General features: G+C 38.8%; 1 protein-coding gene across 5 annotated transcripts in view; it reads left to right on the top strand.

Annotated features, from left to right (window-relative positions):
- Positions 1-20,806, top strand: part of MTMR3 (myotubularin related protein 3) — a 140,459-nt gene that overhangs the window by 63,316 nt on the left and 56,337 nt on the right. For all 5 annotated transcript variants that reach the window (XM_021703608.2, XM_021703612.2, XM_021703610.2 and 2 more), the window contains exon 2: positions 17,144-17,196. The gene's annotated coding sequence lies outside the window, so the exon portion shown is untranslated. The remainder of the gene's footprint in view (positions 1-17,143; positions 17,197-20,806) is intronic.

The raw sequence follows: 20,806 nt of genomic DNA, 5'->3' as shown, positions 1-20,806 counted from the left end.
TTTTTTTTTTTTTTTTTTTAAGTAATCTCTGTGCCTAATGTGGGGATTGGACTCAGGACCCTGAGATTAAGAGTTGCATGTCTACCAACTGAGCCAGTCAAGCACAAAAGGAGAAGGATTCCGTTTGTTTTTCTCCTTGGATCATGTGGTTGAGGGGAATAGTCTATAATTTGGTCAACCTGGGATTTTCACCCACTCCTGTGCTTAGAAGGGCACAGTATTCCATTGTATCGCTATATCAATTTACCTATTTACAAATGTTTTAAAATTACGGGGCATAAATTAACATCTTGTGTATCTATGACTATTTCCATAGCACAGATTTATTAAGTCTCACCTAATACTTAAACTATAAAAAAATTGATGGATTTGAAAGATCTTTGTGATTTCATAATTATCTGGGTAATCGAGAATCAAAGACCTAAACTTAAGAGCTAAAACTATAAAACTCTTGGAAGAAGACATACGGGAAAAGTTTCATGGCATTGCATTTGGCAATGATTTTTTGGATCTAACATCAAAAGCCCAGGCAGCAAAAGAAAAAAATAGATAAATTGAACTATATTAAAAACTTAATATGCATCAGAGTATACTATCAAGAATGAAAAGGCACCCAGAGAATGGGAGAAAATGTTTGCAAACCATATATCTGATGAAGGATTCCTATCTAGAATATATAAAGAAACACAGCTCATCACCAAAAAACAACCCAACTAAAAAATGGGCAAAGACTTGAATGGACATTTCTTCAAAGAGGTTATAGAAATAGCTGGTGAGCACATGAAAAGATGCTCACCATCACTCACTAGTCATTAGGGAAATGCAAATCAAAACCATGAGATATTCACACCCATTAGGATGGCTCTTATCAAAAAGGTGGAAGTGAGTTGACGAGGATATGGAGAAATTAGAACCCTCGTGCATTGCTGATGGGAATGTAAAATGGTGCAGCTGCTGAGGGAAAATGGTGCGGTGGTTCCTCAGAAAATTAAACATGGAATTACCATATGATCCAGCAATTACACTCTTAAATATCTATCCAAAAGAAGTGAAATCAGGGACTAACATATTTATACACCAGTGTTCTTTTTTTTTTTTTTTTAAAGATTTTATTTATTTATTTGACAGAGAAAGACACAGCGAGGGAGGGAACACAAACGGGGAGTGGGAGAGGGAGAAGCAGACTCCCTGCCGAGCAGGGAGCCCGATGCGGGACTCGATCCTGGGACTCCAGGATCATGACCCGAGCCGAAGGCAGTCGCTCAACCGACTGAGCCACCCAGGCGCCCCTATACACCAGTGTTCATAGCAGCACTATTCACAGTAGCCAAAAGGTAGAAACAATTTAAATGTCCATCAGTGGATGAATGTATAAACAAAATGTGATATATACATACAGTGGAGTATTATTCAGCATTAAAAAGGAAGTTTGGGATAATGAAAAAGTCCTAGAAATGGATAGTGGTGGTGATTGCACAACAATGTGAATGTACTTAAGGTTATTCAGTTGTACACTTAAGATGGTTAAAATTGTAGATATTATGTATATTTTACCACAGAAAAAAGAAAAAAAAGCACTTTAAATGTGCAGTTTGTTTTACTTCAGTTATACCTTAATGAAGTTAAAAATCTTGGGGTATTTGACCCAAAAAATAATCTGTGATTTTATTTAAAGATGATGAAATAACAAACTGCATGGCTTTGAAAGTCAGTCCTACAGAGTAGTATCTTATGATGGGGACAGGTCTGTGGAACATCCACAAGCAGTGGATATATTTTAACTTTACAAAAGCTGCTAATTATCTCTGGTGGCATCTTTATCTGTAGGGGATGAAAATGTCTTATTGCTAAATGGTGCAAAGTGGATTAGAGGTTTATATTCATTGTTACTGGTGGGTTGCTATCAGATAAGAGACAACATGATTTTATAAAGAGGCTAGGATTGTTCTCTCTACTATATAATGTTCTTAAGAGTGATACAGATGATGAAATGAGATGACTTGTCAGTCCCTTGGAGGATGGAATTAAGAGTTCAGAACTATCTGGACAAGGGAGAAGAGGTTGTAAGAATAAAGATATTTAGGAACAAGTGTCAAGTAGCATTCTCGAGATGGTGGATCATAAAACATTGATGAAAATCTTTAGTTTTGTGGGAGAATGAAACTTAAAGCCAATGCTGTTCTTTGAAAAATATAGTAGCACATGTCATATATAAGAAACATTCTCAATATATAAGGGCTCTCCTTAGATTTGCTTTATGAGAAGTATAGTTAGCATCAAATTTTACTATATTAACAAACTTATTTTACTGAATGGAGAAGGCAGTATGGCATGGATGTTTATAATGTAAACTGTGGAGCCAGAATGTAAACTGTGGAGCCAGAATGCTTGGGTTTGAATTCTGGCTTTTTAACTGTATAATCTTGGGAAAATTACTTCTCTGTAGTGTGTGTGTGTGTGTGCATGCGTGCGCGTGCGCACGCGCGTGCAGAGGGACTAGAAGAGAGAGAATCTTAAGCAGGCTCCGTGCCTAGCATGAGCCCTAAGTGGGGCTTGATCTCATGACGCTGAGATCATGACCTGAGCCCAAATCAAGAGTCGGATGCTTAACTGACTGAGCTACCCAGGCGCCCCTCAACTGTTTTTCAAACTATAATGGTCACTACCTTATAGAATTATTGTGGGGTTAATTGAGTTAATACATATAATACTTTTAAACCAGTGGCTGGCATATAGAGAAGTGCTCAATAAAATTAGCTGCTTAAAACATCCTTTTTTTTTTTTTTTTTAAAGATTTTATTTACTTATTTATTTGAGGCGGGGGCAGACTCCCTGCTGAGCAGGAATCCTGTCGTGGGGCTTGATTCCAGAACCCAGAAATCATGACTTGAGCCAAAGGCAGATGCTTAACCGACCGAACCACCCAGGCGCCCCTGCTTAAAACATCCTTAACAGTTGGTCTCAGTTGGTCCATTAATATGAGGTCATACTTGTATTGATAGTGTTTTCTCTCCCTGTTCTGTCACTGTAAAAAAACAAAAACAAAACCCAACATTATTTAAAAAAAAAAAAAAAAAATTGTCCTTGTTTTTTCTAAGTACCATGCCCGATATTATTACCGTTGCTTTCTGGTGCTATAGAATTAGCTATTCCTGTGAATGCAGTACCCTTCAGGTTCTTTGCAGTTATCAGAAATTGTTAAACATATACAACTGAAAAATTATCTTGGCTTCAAGTTGGAAGAAACTATATGTTGTCTCACCAATTTGTGAACCTGTCTGCTCTTCCTTTGTTAATTCAGGAAAAGTTGAGAAAAGGACAGAGAAGCAATCCAGTTTTCAGGGGAGAAACAAAATTACTACACAAAGAATGGAATGTAAAAAGGATTTTCTAGGAATGGCTTGATCGTAAGAACTGCTTTTATATGATGGCCTCAAAGAAGTCAAAGAGGATTAAAACCACTTCCCTCTTGGGGCACCCAGGGGGTGGCTCAGTCGTTAAGGCATCTGCCTTCGGCTCAGGTCATGATCCCAGAGTCCTGGGATCGAGCCCCACATCAGGCTCCCTGCTCAGCGGGAAGCCTGCTTCTCTCTCTCCCACTCCCTCTGCTTGTGTTCCCTCTCTCACTGTCTCTCTCTGTGTCAAATAAGTAAAATCTTTAAAAAATAAATAAAATCACTCTTAAAAAAAAAAAAACCACTTCCCTCTTGCTTTCACTTTTATATTCCATATCCTTGTCTTGAAGCAGTGTTTTTTTCTTTGCAAAAACCACCATCATTTTATACAAATGCGGCATTTTTTTTTTTAAAGTGGCATTTTTATTAATACCAGCTCAGGACTGATATTGCAGCCATTATCAAGTTCCTAGTCACTTCAAGAAGTCTTTATGTGTTAGTCAAATGACATTATACCATTAATTATGATCACGTATTACCTATTTTTAGCTTAATGTTGGAACATGGAGGAGAAAGCATTTCAGTTTTCCCATAATTGTAATGAGAATTATCACCTATAGCTATTTTTAATTGCTTATGATAAAATTTTTTATGATTTATCCCAAAACCCTTAAGGAGAAAGAAATACTATTTCATTAACTAATCAAAACATTTTGAGTAGCTCTTGAGAGAACTTGCAGACTATGTGTGTTTGAGAGAGAGAGGAGAGAGGGAGGGAGAGGGATTTGGAGGAGGGGGAGAAGTGGAATTTGATAAAAGAATAAATGCTAAATCATGTCTATTTGCAAAAATGCAGTAAAAGTTTAGTGGCCTAAAATACTAGAAGAGCTCTGATGATCTGGTTGGTAGAAAAAAAAGCCAGTCTGTGTATAGGAAACAACATAAACAATGGCAAGGAATTTGGAATGAACATAGAATGTCCTGGAGGGGAAGAGTAAGATCCTCATTTGAGGCAGACCTGGTTGTTTGAGAGGGAAGGGCCTCATTTTTGGGAGACGTTGTTGAGATGGATGCACTAGATCTTGACAATACAATAATAGTACCCTGAGAGTTCATTGATAATGTGTAGAGGATAGTGGTTAATGTTGCTTGGCTCACTCAGTTCAGTGATTTCTTCTTAAGTCTCAAATGGCTACTAGAATTTTTGCTTCAGCAAAATCACATACTACTTTTTTATTTTGGACTTTGAAGGTTTATAATGCCAATTTATAATTGGAAACTTACATGTCCGTTGTAAGGGCTTATTCTATATGAAGACAGGCAGGTAGAACTGTTGCATTTATGGTAAGAACTAGAATATAGAGGTTTTAAATGGACATGGGTGTGCTTCAAACATTTATTTAATGGGTGGTAAATAGAAGGCATGGTTAATTTCTTGTATTTCTTGTAAATTTTGTTTTTTTAATTCAAAAAGTAGTTATTGGGCATGTTTCTTGTCCTTGTCAGATTAGTGTTCATTTGATTTGAAGATACTACTAGCGCAGTAACTCTTCTAATGTTATCTCCATTTTACAGATGAGGAAACTTCGTGAACTCCCCAAACTGATACAAGTAAGTTTAGAGTCAAAATTCGTATCCAAAACAGTCTGATTCCAGAACCTGTGATCTTACCTAATAAGCTATATTGTAGTGCCTCTCATTAATGCATAGTGTAAGGCCCTTGGCTTCCATTGTTGAGTAGGAAAATGACCTTACATAAGAAATCATAATCTGTCTAGTAGAACAGATAGAAGTGTAAATAATCAAATGACATTTAGTATTATAAAATAGAGCTATGTTGAAAGTGCACATGAACTCTGCAGGGAAGCTTTCACAGTGAAAGCTTTGTTTTCAAGAAAGAATTGAAGGATACGTAGTATCAATAGATAAAGCAGTGTGAGTAAATCAGGCAGAGGTAACCGCAGTGGCAAAAGCTCATACATGGAAAATTTAAAAGCAGCTTCAAGTTGTTCATTGTGGGTATAAATGTCATAGGGCATATTTTTTTGAGCAGGGATGTTTTAGTGAAACTTCTGTTGATCGGATTGAATATGTCAGGTGATGTTAAAAGAGGAACTGACCAGAACCAGTTCTTTTGTAACTTCTGTTGTAACTGGTTATTTTGTTTCTTAGGTAACTAAGGTCTACATAAATTTAATTGAACAAATGTTTGAGAATCAGCTAGACCAAAGGGTGGTGATAACTGGTGTCATGGAATGGAAAGATGGAAATTGAGCATTTCAGGAAAAGCCGTAGGAGTTGGCATCAGATTTTGTTACTGGAAATAGTCAAATGGTTGCCAGCCTTGAAGTCGTAGGCCTACCAAGATTTCCAGTGGAGTATTAAGAAAGAAGGAATTGGGGGGGGGGGGGGAGAGGAGATGGAGGCTGATGATGGATTTTATTAAGGATATGTAGAGTTAGGATATGTGCTACAGTGACAGTCCAGGAGACCCTGTACCCTGTGGTATTGTGCTAGTAATAGCAGCTGGGGTTGGAGAAGGTGCCAGAACTCCAGTGGTAGCAGAAACCTTAGAGAGGTTTGTCTTTTGTGTGGGGAAGGACTAGATACTGTTGCATGTGGCCCTGGTCAGGTCTGCTTATGAATGGTTTCAGACTTTTAATGGATTGAAAAGATAAGTCTTATGAAGAAAAATGAGAGAATAAAGCAGCTCGAAGAAAGATAGTTATATGTTAATTTCTATATATGAAGGATTTATAATAGCATATAGTGCAGTATCACCTAGACCTCTCATTAATATATTACCTACATGATTTTTTTCAGTATCTGTATACTACATGGGGATGCATCTTAAAATCAGTGGCATGTTATAGTTGAATTGGAGTTTTTTTTTTCTTTCTTAGTGGTGTGTAAATTTAATAGTGTGCTTTGAATTTGATGGCATCTGAGTCAATGAAATGCAGAATGTTTTTTTCCAGTGCTCATTAGCATAGTTTTTTTTTTAAGGTATGCGTATTCCATTTAAGTTATCTCAAATATCGCTAATGGTCTGTAATAATGTGCCATGGAAACACTGGTAATTGAAAATTAACTATACGCTGTAGAATGTAGGGTTTGGGTTAAATATTGAGGATGTAAATCCATAGAAAAGAAAAAGGGTAAGCCCTTTCTAAGGTCTTCTGTTTCTTTGCATTTTAGCATATGTAAGTGTCCTCATTGAGGGGCGCCTGGGTCCCTCAGTCTTGAAGCAGCTGCCTTCAGCTCAGGTCATGATCCCAGGGTCCTGGGGTTGAGCCCTGCATCGGGCTCCTTCTCGGCGGGAAGCCTGTTTCTCCCTCTCCCACTCCCCCTGCTTGTGTTCCCTCTCTTGCTGTGTCTCTCTCTGTCAAATAAATAAATAAAATCTTAAAAAAAAAAGGTGTCCTGTTTGAAAACAGTAGTACACAATGTGTTGTTCAGTCATAGGCCTGCTGTTGTTTACCAGAGAGCTGTATAAATGCATTATTCTTTCTGCCTCTTTGAGAGATTAGTTCCTCTTAGTATTTTCAGGTTGAAAAATGCAAGAAACGTATGAGTGGTGCTGATTGACCTTGGAGGTGTGATGTTATTCTTCATAGTTATGTCCACGTACTTACTGGAAACTTGAGAATTTGAATTATTTGTGTGGATTGTTTTTTCCATGTTGAATTGAATAGTACTTAAGTTTGTGATGTATAAACAATATACTTGGAATACTTCATAATTTGTGCAGAATAGGTTTAGATTAGGTTGTATGTTTGAGAAGTTTTTCATCTTGTTTTAGAGACTATTTTACCATGTTTAGTTTGAATAGAAGTAATTTAAGCCAGTATGCTTTTTTATTACCCCTGCTCCCCATTAATGGGTTAAGCAAAATGATAGCTTAAGAATTTTTTTCAGTTCAAAATTTGGTTTTTGTCTTCAGTATGAACCCATGACTTGAGTTTTTGGAGCGGTTATTTTAAGTGTAGTTACTTAAAAACAAAAAGGGAGAAATCTCTTTTGCTTCAGAGCTTATTTCTTATTAGCCCTGATTTAACGTAGTACTTCTGCCCTCCTTTTCTTTTCTTTTTTTTTAAAGATTTTATTTATTTATTTGAGACAGAGAGAATGAGAGAGACAGAGAGCACATGAGAGGGGGGAGGGTCAGAGGGAGAAGCAGGCTCCCTGCCGAGCAGGGAGCCCGATGCGGGACTCGATCCAGGGACTCCAGGATCATGACCTGAGCCGAAGGCAGTCGCTTAACCAACTGAGCCACCCAGGCACTCTGCCCTCCTTTTCTTTAAAGCATGTTGCTGAGTTCTACTTCTTGACTTTAACTGAAAGTTTTTTTTTTTTTTCTTTCTGTATATATTTGGATGGCAGTCACATGTTGCTCTGTTTACATGAGATAAATGTTACTAGTTTAAAAAGGTGGGCCCTTTTCTGGGGTTCTGTTGAATTGTCTTAAAAGGATGGTCTTAAGATGGTGTTCTCGTCAAGACAATTTCTGGTCTTTTGGCTATTTAGTAATTGAGAACTGCTTTGAAAGAGTAGGTATTTGAGCTACCTACTCTTAAAACAGAGCCTGCGTTGTAGTGTGTGGTTACTGGAGGTTATTTGGGTTTTTATTGGCTTGCTTTCAAAAATATGAGTAGCCCCCTACCTAATTGCCAGAATATTAATTTTAACTAGGCCAGTAGAAGAGTGGATTCTTTTCATTGCACATAGCCTTTATAACTTGAATTTTGTCCCTCTTCTCTTGGGTGTACCTATTGGCTAGCTGGAGTTGGACAGTTTTTAATTGTGAATACAGCAGCTAAAATTTAAATGTTTCTTCATTAAGTTGTATACCTAAAAGATGGATTTGCATTTTCATTCAGCTTTCTGTTCCTTGTCCATTTTTTTTTTTTTAAGATTTTCTTTATTAGAGAGCGAGCAAGCATGTAAAGCATGTAAGAGAGCGAGTGCATGAGCAGGGGGGAAGGGCAGAGGGAGAGAGAGAAGCAGACTCCCCACTGAACAGGGAGCCCGACAGCAGGGGGCGCGGTCCCAGGACCCTGAGATCATAACCTGAGCCCAAGGCAGTCGTTTAACTGAGCCATCCAGGCGCCCCTTGCTCCTTGTCCATTTTGATGCCCGTTACTCTGCATAAAACTGAGTGAAGAGAACCAGAACTTTGGACAGTCTGTTTACAGACTGGGAGAAGAATATTAACATTTCTAAATATAATATTAATATACTAGTAAGCAATACGCAGATTAGCTGGGTTTGAAATACTGATAGGTATTTTTTTTGAAGAGTGTAGTTACATTTTTCCTAGAATTGGCGTTAAAACATCTCAAGTACTTACACCAAACAGGAAAATCATACTCATTTATACATGGGCACACTGTTGAGTTCCCATGGTAAACTGACCTTCAAATTAAGTTGTTTGTCTTTCTAGAAAAGAAACCTCTTAGGCAGCTGTGAGTGGGGAGGCTTGGTATAAAAAGGGTGGGGTTTGGAGATTGTATTTTTGTTCCTTTAGGGCAGGGTCCTGAAGGAAAGCATATTAGAATAAGCCATGTAAATCTGCAGGTTTCAAAATGACATTGGTGTGTTGAATTTTGCCTAGTTTTTTAGTTGCCCTTTTTTTTATTGCATTTTTGGTTTTTGCTACCTATCTCATTTGATTAGTTTTCTTTTTCTGTTGAGTACATAAGAAATAGGAATTCATAATTTAAGTTTTTAGAAACTTTTTGAGACCCTATTGTAAAACTGCTTGTCTTCATAGGGATTGGTCATTTAGATGTTTTGTCCCAAAAAATGCGGTTAAAATTTTATTCTTAGGACAGTGGGAAGCAGGGACAGAGTTTGCAATCTCCTGTTACTATATATCAGAAATCAGGAATGTTTTTCTTTCTTTCTTTTAAATAGAACATTGACCTATGCAATGCCAGTGAGAGCTCTGGGGGTATGGGAGAAGAAAGGAGAGGTGCAGGGGGAAACAAAGTTAACTTCCTTCCTCTTTATCAGAGGTTAACTGGGAGCAAGTAGCAGAACATTAATATGAGTGTGCAGGAATTTGCCTTATGTTAAATTCTCAAAGGTAGACCTCAGAGCTAGTCAAAGAAACAAAAGTCAGGAAACATTTTTCCGACATGGCAGCTAGTCTTTCAGATCTTTCCATGTGATTATAAATATTGAACTACCTCTGGCACTTAGATAAAATGATCTGCCTGGCTTTAACAATACAGTTAATTTCAAAAAATAAAATAAAAATACAGTTAATTTCTAGTGATTTGAATACATGGATTTTCTATTCTCTTAACATCCAAGACTTATTATCTCTTCTGTTTTCTGTTAAATTATAAGGGTTTTTTCTTTCTTAGGAGATAGGGAATGTTTCATTTAAGATGATGAACTTAAATGCTGCCTAATTTTAAAATTAAATTCTTAATTTCAGTAATAAAATAATGCCTACCATGTGATTTCTCATGGAGCTCATGGAGTCAGAAGATTACATTACAGGGGCACCTGGGTGGCTCAGTTGGTTAAGCGGCTGCCTTCAGCTCAGGTCATGATCCCAGGGTCCTGGGATTGAGCCCCGCATCGGGCTCCCTGCTTGGCGGGAAGCCTTTTTTCCCTCTCCCACTCCCCCTGCTTGTGTTCTTTCTCTAGCTGTCTCTCTCTCTCTCTCTGCCAGTTAAATAAATGAAATCTTAAAAAAAAAAAAAAAATTACATTACAAATTACACATAGAAATTCCTTACAATCTTATTAATAAGGTATCTGAGTAGTATGAAGTGAACGTGTTGTTATAGAAGTGATTATAGGGGTGCCTGGGTGGCTCAGTCGCTAAGCGCCTGCCTTCGGCTCAGGTCATGATCCCAGCGTCCTGGGATCGAGCCCCGCATAGGGCTCCCTGCTCGGCGGGAAGCCTGCTTCTCCCTCTTTCACTCCCCCTGCTTGTGTTCCTCTCTCGCTGTGTCTCTCTCTGTCAAATAAATAAATGAAATCTTTAAAAAAAAAATGATTATAAAGAGCAAGTCAGAACACTAAAAAATCTTTGCGTTCTTAAAATTATTTTTTACCCTTTTTAGAAGATGGTATGTGATCAGTGTTGTTTTTTTTTAAGATTATTTATTTTAGAGATAGAGCACCATGCACGAGAGTTGGGGACAGGGCAGAGGGAGCAACCTTCAAGCCAACTCCCACTGAGCAGTGAGCCAAAGTGGGGCTCGATCTCCGACCCATGAAATCATGACCTGAGCTGAAACCTAGATTCGGTCACTCAGCTGACTGAGCCACCCAGGCGCCGCTTTGACCGTGGTTTTAATCTTTTCTGGTCACCATCAGAAAATATCTTCACCAAGACATCATGTAGGGTTTATGCTCCCCCCTTCCTTTCCTACCCTGTTGTATAAGGATTAAGTTTAAAAGGAAAATACTTGTACATTAAATGATTTTCAAAGGTACAAATCAGGGGCTCCCAGGTGGCTCAGTCGGTTGGGCATCTGCCTTTGGCTCAGGTCATGATCCCAGGGTCTTGGGATCGAGCCCTGCATGGGGCTCCCTGCTCAGCGGGGAGTCTGCTTCTCCCTCTCCCTGTTCTTCTCCACCCCGCTCGTGCTCTCCCTCTCCCTCCCCCCGCAAATAAATAAAATGTTCTTTAAAAAAAGGTACAAATCAGATTTGTTAAAATTGGTTTGATCACAGTTAATCTTTTCTGAGAACATGATTGGGGCTTCCTTTTACCTACTTGAGATGGGAAAAGCAATAACATTCATCTGAAATGCAACTGAATTTTGATGTCTAAAAATGCTAGAGCATAATTACTTTGCTTTTAATTTTTGACATTTGGGGTCCACTTTTAGAAAAGCAGCTTCGGTGTTTCAGCCACTTAAATGACAGCAAGTGATTTTCAGTATTGATCACTAAACCCAACTGTTGGAAATTGTGTATTGCAGAGCCTCCTTTGTGGAATATATTCAGAACTTACCCCATATTTAACCCACCCCATCCCCATGTATATACATACATACACATACATATGTATATAGAATATAGAATGAACCACACTCTGTACCACTAGTGTAGTCACAGATGATACAAGATTGATCTTTGGTGGTTATCTATTGAAGCAGAATTTTTTTTGTTTGTTATTTTGAACATTATCTTAAGTGTTGCTGGTTCATGAGACTTATTACCAGTTAAAGGCTCTTTGATACAGAAATGTGATTATAACATGGAGTTTAAGTGACAGTTTCTGGCAACTTACTGGGTTTTTGTTTTTCAAGGAGAAGATGGTTGTTTTTTGGTTAGGAAATTATAATATGTTAGCTGCTTATCTGTGCTCTACAGCTGGCAGAGGAATGTACACGGATCATGAATTTGCATTTGGATCCCTCAAAACTCACAGACATTACTTAGTGTTTCCAAAAGAGGTAGAAAAGACATGTAGAGTCAGTCCCTCTCTCTTTCTCTCTCATCATCTTGTTTAGAGATTTCACTGAACGAGGTCACTGACTCAATTTTATATTTACCTTTCCTTTTATCTTTTTCAAAGCATGGACCTAATAGGGGAGAAAAGTCATACTGAGGGCATTCAGCCATGTGAGAATATTACAGTTGACATAAGAATTACAGCTCCCTTAAGGATAGGAACTTTGTTTTGTTCATTGCTGCATCATCCCCAGTGCCTGGAATTGTGCCTCCCACTCCCAAATATTTGTCAAATAAATGAACCTCCACAGTGAACTTGTCATGGTAGGTGAGTGAAGTCATGCTTTTTGAACTCTTTGTTTCTGTTTTTATTTATAGTTGACTTCAGCAGCAAAGGTTTTAGAAAACCTGAGGTTTGGGCTTCTGTTCAAGGAATTGAGACCAAGCCATAGTAGTTTTACTCAGCTGATAAGTGCTGGTGATTAAATCATCTCCACCATGGAATAATCCCACCCAGCATGCCACAGAGTCCTAGTGTGGGAAGGTCATATCATCCATCAGATATCTGGAAAAGTTATTAGGCATAAATAAGGAAACATGAAGAAACTACAAAAACTTGCCTAAAGTAGTGGCAGTTGGAAAGCCACTTAAAATTTAACATCTCTGAATTATTTTATATTGCTTCCACACTCAAATTTTCCTCTGTATCTGTTTCTTTCTTTTTTTAAAGATTTTATTTATTTATTTGACAGAGAGAGACACAGTGAGAAAGGGAACGCAAGCAGGGGGAGTGGAGAGGGAGAAGCAGGCCTCCCGCGGAGCAGGAAGCCCGATGTGGGGCTCGACCCCGGGACCATGACCTGAGCCAAAGGCAGACGCTTAACGACTGAGCCACCCAGGCGTCCCTGTATCTGTTTCTTAATACGCAGTGCATGTGTAAGAAAAAGCATTTCTTGGGGTACCTGGGTGGCTCAGTCGGTTAAGCATCTGCCTTCAGCTCAGGTCATTATCCCAGGGTCCTGGGATCAAGCCCCGCATCGGGCTCCCTGCTCAGCGGGAAGCCTGCTTCTCCCTCTCCCACCCCTCCTGCTTGTGTTCCCTCTTTCGCTGTGTCTCCCTGTCAAATAAATAAATAAAAATCTTTAAAAAAACCCCAGAAAACATTTCTTTTACATACAGTGAAAATAAAGGATTCCTTTAAAATTATTCAGTGTTGCATTCTTAAAGTTTTCAATTCTTAATTATCCTGCATTTGAAACTGAAACAGGACTATATAAAACAGACCATTGTTTTTTTAAAGTTAAAATGTACACTAGCCAAAAAAGTGCTGCTTTAGCTCCCTGTGCTTACCCTCCCCCACCCAACATTTTAAGATGCCTGGCCTGAGTCTCTTAGTTTTCCTCATTAAATGATTCAATCTGATTAGTTTTTGTAGTTTGAATTCTTTTATTATATAAATGACCCAAATTGGTATGCCTCTTTGCCCTTTTGAAGCTGATACGGTCGGTCCTTCCTTCCTTCCTTTCCGTTTTTAAAAAAAAAAAAAAAATTATTTGAGAGAGAGGGAGCAGGGGAGGGACAGAGGGAGAGAGAGAGAGAGAGAGAGAGAGGGAGGGAGGGAGGGATAAGCAGACTGCCACCTGAGCAGGGAGCCCGATGCGGGGCTTGATCCCTGGACCCTGCGATCATGACCTGAGCCAAAGGCAGACGCTTAACCAACTGAGCCACCCAGGTGCCCTGATGTGGTACTTCTTTAAATATATTCAGTATATATTCAGAGTCACCCAAACCTAACTGCTGTTACTCTGTGAGATATGTGTATACATGACTGTATCATGGAATACCTGCTGCTATCATTGGCAGGTAGCTTATGGCACCAGAGAGCTGCTTTCAGACTCACCTCTGCATGGCCTTTATCTGGCAAATAGTCCTAAGAGGCATGGGCAATTTTTTGTTGTTGTTGTTGTTGGTGTTTCACAAAATGACATCCTTGTTTCCAACCAAGTAGTTGTTTGATTGTGGTTATTGGGAAGAAGAGTCATGGCCAGCATTGAAGCAGACCTGCCTGAACCTTTTTGTTGAAACTGCCTGTTGTTTGGTGTGTCTGTTGGAACTTTACACCCTGTGGAAACTTTACACAAACATTTCTGTATTGACGGGCTTCTCATATGTTTGACAGAGTAAATTATCAAGTAATTTAAAACATGTCAAATGATTTTTATAGTAGATACAGTGATTTCCTTGAATTAAATTTAACACCTTGAATTAAATAAATTCATTATTACCCCTAGACTTGAACTGTCTCTTGAATTTAATCCTTCCATTCTCCACCTGCTGGATATACATCTACTTAACATTGCTTCCTTGGAACTACCTTTCATTTCTTTTGCTTTTCTTTTTTTTTTTTTAAGCTTATTTATTTTTAATCTCTATACCCATTGTGGGGCTCAAACTCATGACCCCGAGATCAAGAGTTGCATGCTTTTCTGACTGAGCCAGCTAGGCATCCCACCTTTCATTTCTTAATGATACTGTCCTTTTTCCACTCACTGCAGGCCTTAACATTTTGGAGTTATCTTTGACAACTTGCTCTGCCTCTTTTTTTCCTCCATTTCTAATCAATTACTAAGCTCAGGAAATTAATGCTTTTATTCACTTTGATGTCTTCCTCTGCATTTTCACTACAGTTGAGATATTAGGCTGTTAGCAGTTCATATCTGAACTACTAGTCGAGGAACATCCTAAGTCAGTTTTCCGCTCCAGACCAATATACTTGCTGCTTGTTGCTGTTTAACACCACCACTTTTGTGTTATTTTCCTGCGTATAAAGCTCTTGATTTCATGCCATTGAATTAAATCTGACTCCTTAGCCTGGCATTGAAGGCCCACAGTTGTGTCCTGCCTTTCTAGTCTTCTCTGCTTGAACTCTCTCTTGATATTCTGACTTCTACTTCTCAAAAATGTCATGCTTTCTTCCTACTGTGGTATTAATAGCCATTCTCTCTTGAATTATCCCTGTCCTTTTTTTTTCTTTATTTAGATCCCACCCATTCTATAAAACCCAGTTGAAATTCTTCATCTGTTGTGAAGCTTCCCTGCACTGTCCCTCATCTGAACTCTGAGCACATGCAGGTCATTGGACATTGTAGTACTCTGACACTTGAACTATGTTTCATCATTTCTTGTTTGTAATACTTTTTAAGTGAAATGTGTCTTCACATATATTATTTCATCTTTTTTTTTTTTTAAAGTCAAAGAGACTGAGCATCTCTTCTTTTTAACAAATGATTCTTTATTATGCTAAAGTAAAAATCATAGGTAGTGGGTACCTGGGTGGCTCAGTCAGTTAAGCGTCTGCCTTTGGCTCAGGTCATGATCCCAGGGTCCTGGGATCGAGGTCTGCATCGGGCTCCCTGCTCAGTGGGGAACCTGCTTCTCCATCTCCCTCTGCCTCTTCCCTCTGCTCATGCTCGCTCTCTCTCAAGTAAATAAATAAAATCTTAAAAAAAAATCGTAGATAGTGGGGCGCCTGGGTGGCTCAGTCGTTAAGCGTCTGCCTTCAGCTCAGGTCATGACCCCAGGGTCCTGGGATCGAGCCCCGCATCGGGCTCCCTGCTCAGCGGGAAGCCTGCTTCTCCCTCCTGCACTCCCCCTGCTTGTGTTCCCTCTCTCGCTGTGTCTCTCTCTGTCAAATAAATAAATAAAATCTTAAAAAAAAAAAAATCGTAGATAGTATAATGTATCTACTGACATAACTAAAAAGGAAAAAATTGTAATATGTATTTCAGTATTCAAGTGCTTAGCCAAAATTACACTCTAGCAAGAAAAGGTCCTGCAGATTTACAGACCTCCCAACTTTTCTTCTGTATTGTGTTGTACCTTTTAAAACAATAAGACTAAACTCAATACTTAATATGGTTTGTATCTCAAGTTGTAAATTATGAATAGCTTTATTTCCCATATAGTATGTGGTTAATATGGCCTCTAAGTTATAAAATTTAAATTAAAAGTTATGGGAGACAAAAATCCTACTTATAAAATGGTTTAAAACACTTTATCGGAGCTGCCTGGGTAGCTCAGTCATTAAGCATCTGCCTTCAGCTCAGGTCATCATCCCAGGGTCCTGGGATCAAGCCCCACATCGGGCTCCCTGCTCAGCGGGAAGCCTGCTTCTCCCTCTCCCACTCCCTTTACTTGTGTTCCCTCTCTTGCTGTCTCTCTCTGTCTCTATCAAATAAATAAAATCTTAAAACAAAACAACACTATATCATTGCATATTTAGCCTCCTTTTTATGGTTCTTAGTTAAAATTTTTTTTCTGGAAGTTATGGATGTAATGTGCTATGTTGACTGATTCCTTAATTTTAGGATTTTAATGTTTTATACAGTTTTGTTTATTTATGTGATTTCAGGTCATGTAACAGACCAAAAGAATGAGTTGTCTGCAAATACTGAGAGAAATCATTACAAAGGAATCAGGTTATGGGGCACCTGGGTGGCTTAGTTGGTGCTCAGTGGGGAGTCTGCTTGAGATTCTCCCTTTCTGTCTCCCTCTGTGCCCCCCCCGCCACTTGCTCACACATGTGTGCGTGCACGCTCTCTCAAATCTTTAAAAAAAAAAAAAAGTCGAGTATGTATTTTATCTCTCTAAAGGTCAGATTGTTGCCGAGTTGTGACAAGAATTATTTGTGTTTAGACCATACTCCTTCTGCCCTGATCTTTTTCTTACACATAAAAGATCGCTTGGTAGGGATACCTGGGTGGCTCAGTCGGTTAAGCGTCTGCCTTCGGCTCAGGTCCTGATGCCACGGTCCTGGAATCGAGTCCTGCATCGGGCTCCTTACTCAGCAGGGAGGCTGCTTCTCCCTCTGCCTGCTCCTCCCCCTGCTTGTGCTCTCTCTCCTTTCTGTGTCTCTCTGACAAATAAGTAAATAAAATCTTTAAAAAAAAAAAGCTACAAGAGTAAGTCTAGATCTCTGATCTTTGTTTTTTAAAGTACTGGTGCATGTAGTGGCAAAGGTTTAGCTTAGAAACCATCAGAAATGATGATTGATTGACGAAAAACCCTTAAATAGAGTATGTGTAGCTTCTTGGAAAGTTCCGTCTGTATAGTTCTGCAGTTTCTAAAAGCATGATGACGCCTGATTGGGCTCATTTTGGGCAATTAAACATTCTAAAATCTGTTGACTAGTCAACATTATAACAATTTAAAAATAATATATTGTCACCGCATTCTAACTTACAGAGAGAAGTGTTGTGGGGAGATTTAAGTGGTTTAACTTTATTCTTAGGATATTTGTAAAACTGCTGGTTTTTCTTTTGCAGATTGACTTGTGAAACCTTCTAATAGAGAAACTTCTTGGGACAAACTTCATTTGGTAAGTTTGTCATACCCCTCCCCCCACTTTGTGCTGTTTTGAGCAGCAGAAACTAATTTATTTTTTATTTATTTATTTTTTAAAAGATTTTATTTATTCATTTGAGACAGAATGAGAGAGAGAGAGAGCTCATGAGAGGGGGGAGGGTCAGAGGGAGAAGCAGGCTCCCCAACGAGCAGGGAGCCCGATGCGGGACTCGATCCCGGGACTCCAGGATCATGACCCGAGCCGAAGGCAGTCGCTTAACCGACTGAGCCACCCAGGCACCCTGAGCAGCAGAAACTAATTTACAGATTAATTGTGGGGGGTCTGTTTGTCCATGTACACAATTATTTAGATGAGCTTTTGTATGTTCATTTTAATGTCAGATCTCTAAATATGATTTTTTTTTTTCACTAGGGTCAAGGCAGATTATTTTTTCCATATATAATTTGCTATACTTGGAAACTTGTATTTAAGTTGAAATTAAATGAGTTGTAGCCCTAATATTTTGTTTAGAATAGACAGTTCTTAACAACATGGAATTCTTTTAAATTGAAACTTGATTCTTTTTTTTAAATTTTATTTTATTATGTAATGTTAATCACCTTCTTTTGAGTTTTCTTAACTTGTTACATATCTATATAAAAAGGCCTCATTACTAGACTTAGTGGTACTAATGTGACATTTAAGTAGAAAAAAAGAACTAAAAAATTTAACCCTGTCCCCAATGTGGTTATTAATCCCAGTTCTTCTTTTAATAGACTTACGTGTATCCATGACTATTTCAGTCGTCATTACTGCCTCTTGTCTGCCATTGGTTTAATTTAGGAAACTATAATTTTATTGAAAAGAGAAGTTGTTGCTTTAGTTTTAACTTTTTAGATCCACATCAGTACCTTGTTCTGCAACCTTAGCTTGGCATTGCCTCCAGAATAAGGATCAAGCTCATTACCATGGCATTTTAGGCTCTTTACAAGTGGGCTTTAAACATTTCCCCCATACACCTAGGGCACCTTTTGCTGTAGTCACATTGACCTATTTTCCTATTTCTCAACTATTAAAAAACTCAGTTGTTCCAAAAAGCCTTCCCTGAGTGCCCAGACCAGAATCCATTTCTGTCTTTTGCATCCTCATGGAGTTCTGTTTCTGCATCTCTTTTCACATTCTGCCTTATTAGTTACCTGTTTGTTGTCCCCACAAGATTATGAACACCTTGAAGGCAAAAACTATGTTCATATTTGAATTTTCAATTCACAGAGACATTTCCAGAGTCCTGGGATATAGGACTTCTCACTATAATTTGATTTTAAGTAGGATTTTTGTTTTTGGTGGGTGTGGGTGTTTGGTAAGAATAAGGAAGAATAGATTTTGTGCCATCTGTTTAATTTAGAAAATTATCATCTAACTTTTAATCGAATTTAGTAGGGATTAGTTATAATCTTGATTCAGGGTACTGTTTTTTTCCTTCTTTCTGTATAATGAAGGAATTATATATATATTCTATGACCTTATAGTCTGAGTTGCTCAGTATTTTACTTGGTTGAGTTATTGTTTGTGAGTGTAAGTTTTAGTTATTGAGAAAGAAATTGGGTAATTTCTGCTTTATAGGTGCCTGAAAGATGAGATAGATATTTTACTTTTGTAAAGATTTCTCAGAAGTTGCATCTATGGGGTGGTACTGATGATGGAGCCCAGAGAAGCTTGCAGATCCTAGCTGTCAAATTCTCATGCATATATTAAGAAAAGAGCAGTCATTTGACTTTGATGCTTAGAATAAGAATCTTATCCTTTATTTGGCCTAGTGGGTCCACATTAGACCTTTAAAGAAGGAAATGTAATCCTAATGTATTACTTGGCTCTGCAGGTTTAATTTTTACGTTGGCATAATAATGTAAGTGTTCACTGATTTTTAATTTTAGAATCATTATTGACTTGAGATGAGTCATCTAAGACCTATATTTGCAAAACAATGAATTAAAGTGTTACTTTTTTTTTTTTTAAGATTTTTAAAATTTATTTATTTAGGGGTGCCTGGGTGGCTCAGTTGTTGGGCGTCTGCCTTCGGCTCGGGTCATGGTCCTGGGGTCCTGGGATCAAGCCCCACGTCGGGCTCTCTGCTCAGCAGGAGGCCTGCTTCTCCCACTCCCACTCCCCCCTGCTTGTGTTCCCTCTCTCGCTGTCTCTCTGTCAAATAAATAAAATCTTAAAAAAAAAAAAAATTTATTTATTCATGAGCGACACAGAGAGAGAGGCAGAGGAAGGAGCAGGTTTTCTGTGATTATTTAAGAGATTATTTTGTTCTTAGGAAGTATATACTAAAGTAATAAGGTGTACAGAGGCATGGTTATTTATTTCTTAAAAGGATTTCATTTCTTAAAAAGATTTATTTATTTATTTTAGAGCAAGAGAGAGAGAGAGAAGGGTGAGAGGAGCAGAGGGAGAGGGAAAGAGTCTTAAGTAGACTCCATGCTGAGCGTGGAGCCCAAGGCAGATCTCAGTCTGGCGACTCTGAGATCACGACCTGAGCTGAAACCAAGAGTCAGATGCTTAACTGACTGTGCCACCAAGCACCACCACAACTCTCTATTAAATGGGTTTGAAATAGGGGTGCCTGGGTGGCTCAGTTGGTTAAACATCTGTCTTCAGCTCAGGTCATGACCTCAGGGTCCTGGGATCAAGCCCCTCGTCGGGCTCCCTGCTCAGCGGGGAGTCTCCTTCTCCCTCTCCTTCTCTCCACTTATGCTTTCTGTCTTTCTCTCTCTCTCAAATAAATATATAAAAGTTTCAGAAATAAGTAACTGTGTATGGACACACGTATTTTGTGTGTGTGTGTGTTAAAAAATAGGACCTTGGTGGGAGCTATCCTATCCAAGTTCTATGTATGTAATGGACTATCTTAGTTAATGATTTAAAAGGTGCTTATTTCTCTATGTCAGTAACTATATTAAGCACACCATATGCATTATCCTTTAGCCCTCACAAGTTTTTCATGTAGTTGTTAATTTTTATTTATAGATGAAGAAACAGGCTTGGAGAGGTTAGTATGACTTCCTCTCAAGGTCATAGAGTTAGTAATATGGCAGACTCAGAACTCGCATCTCATCTCCCTATAGAGCCATTGCTCTATACCTCTTTTTTTTTTTTTATTAATTTACTTTAGAGAGAGAGTGTGTGGGAGTGGGGCGAGGAGCAGAGGGAGAGGGAGAGAATCCTCAAGCAGTCTTCCTGTTCAGTGCAGAGCCCAGCGCAGGGCTTGATCCCAGGACCCTGAGGTCAACTTGAGGAGAAATCAAGAGTCCAACCCTAACCGACTGAGCCACCCAGGTGCCCCTTCATTTCTTTTCTTTTCTTTTCTTTTTTTTTTTTAAGATTTTATTTATTTATTTGACAGAGACACAGCGAGAGAGGGAATACAAGTGGGGGAGAGGGAGAAGCAGGCTTCCCTCTGAGCAGGGAGCCCGATGTGGGGCTCGATCCCAGTTCCTCGGGATCATGACCTGAGCCAAAGGCAGACGCTTAACGACTGAGCCACCCAGGTGCCCCTTACTGGTTTTTGTTTTTTTTAAAGATTTTATTTATTTATTTGACAGAGAGAGACGCAGCGAGAGAGGGAACACAAGCAGGGGGA

The sequence above is a fragment of the Neomonachus schauinslandi genome, chromosome 14 (assembly GCF_002201575.2).
Source record: "Neomonachus schauinslandi chromosome 14, ASM220157v2, whole genome shotgun sequence".
Classification (NCBI taxonomy): domain Eukaryota; kingdom Metazoa; phylum Chordata; class Mammalia; order Carnivora; family Phocidae; genus Neomonachus; species Neomonachus schauinslandi.
The sequence above is the reverse complement of the archived record's forward strand: the minus strand, read 5'-3'. Positions and strand labels throughout refer to the sequence as shown.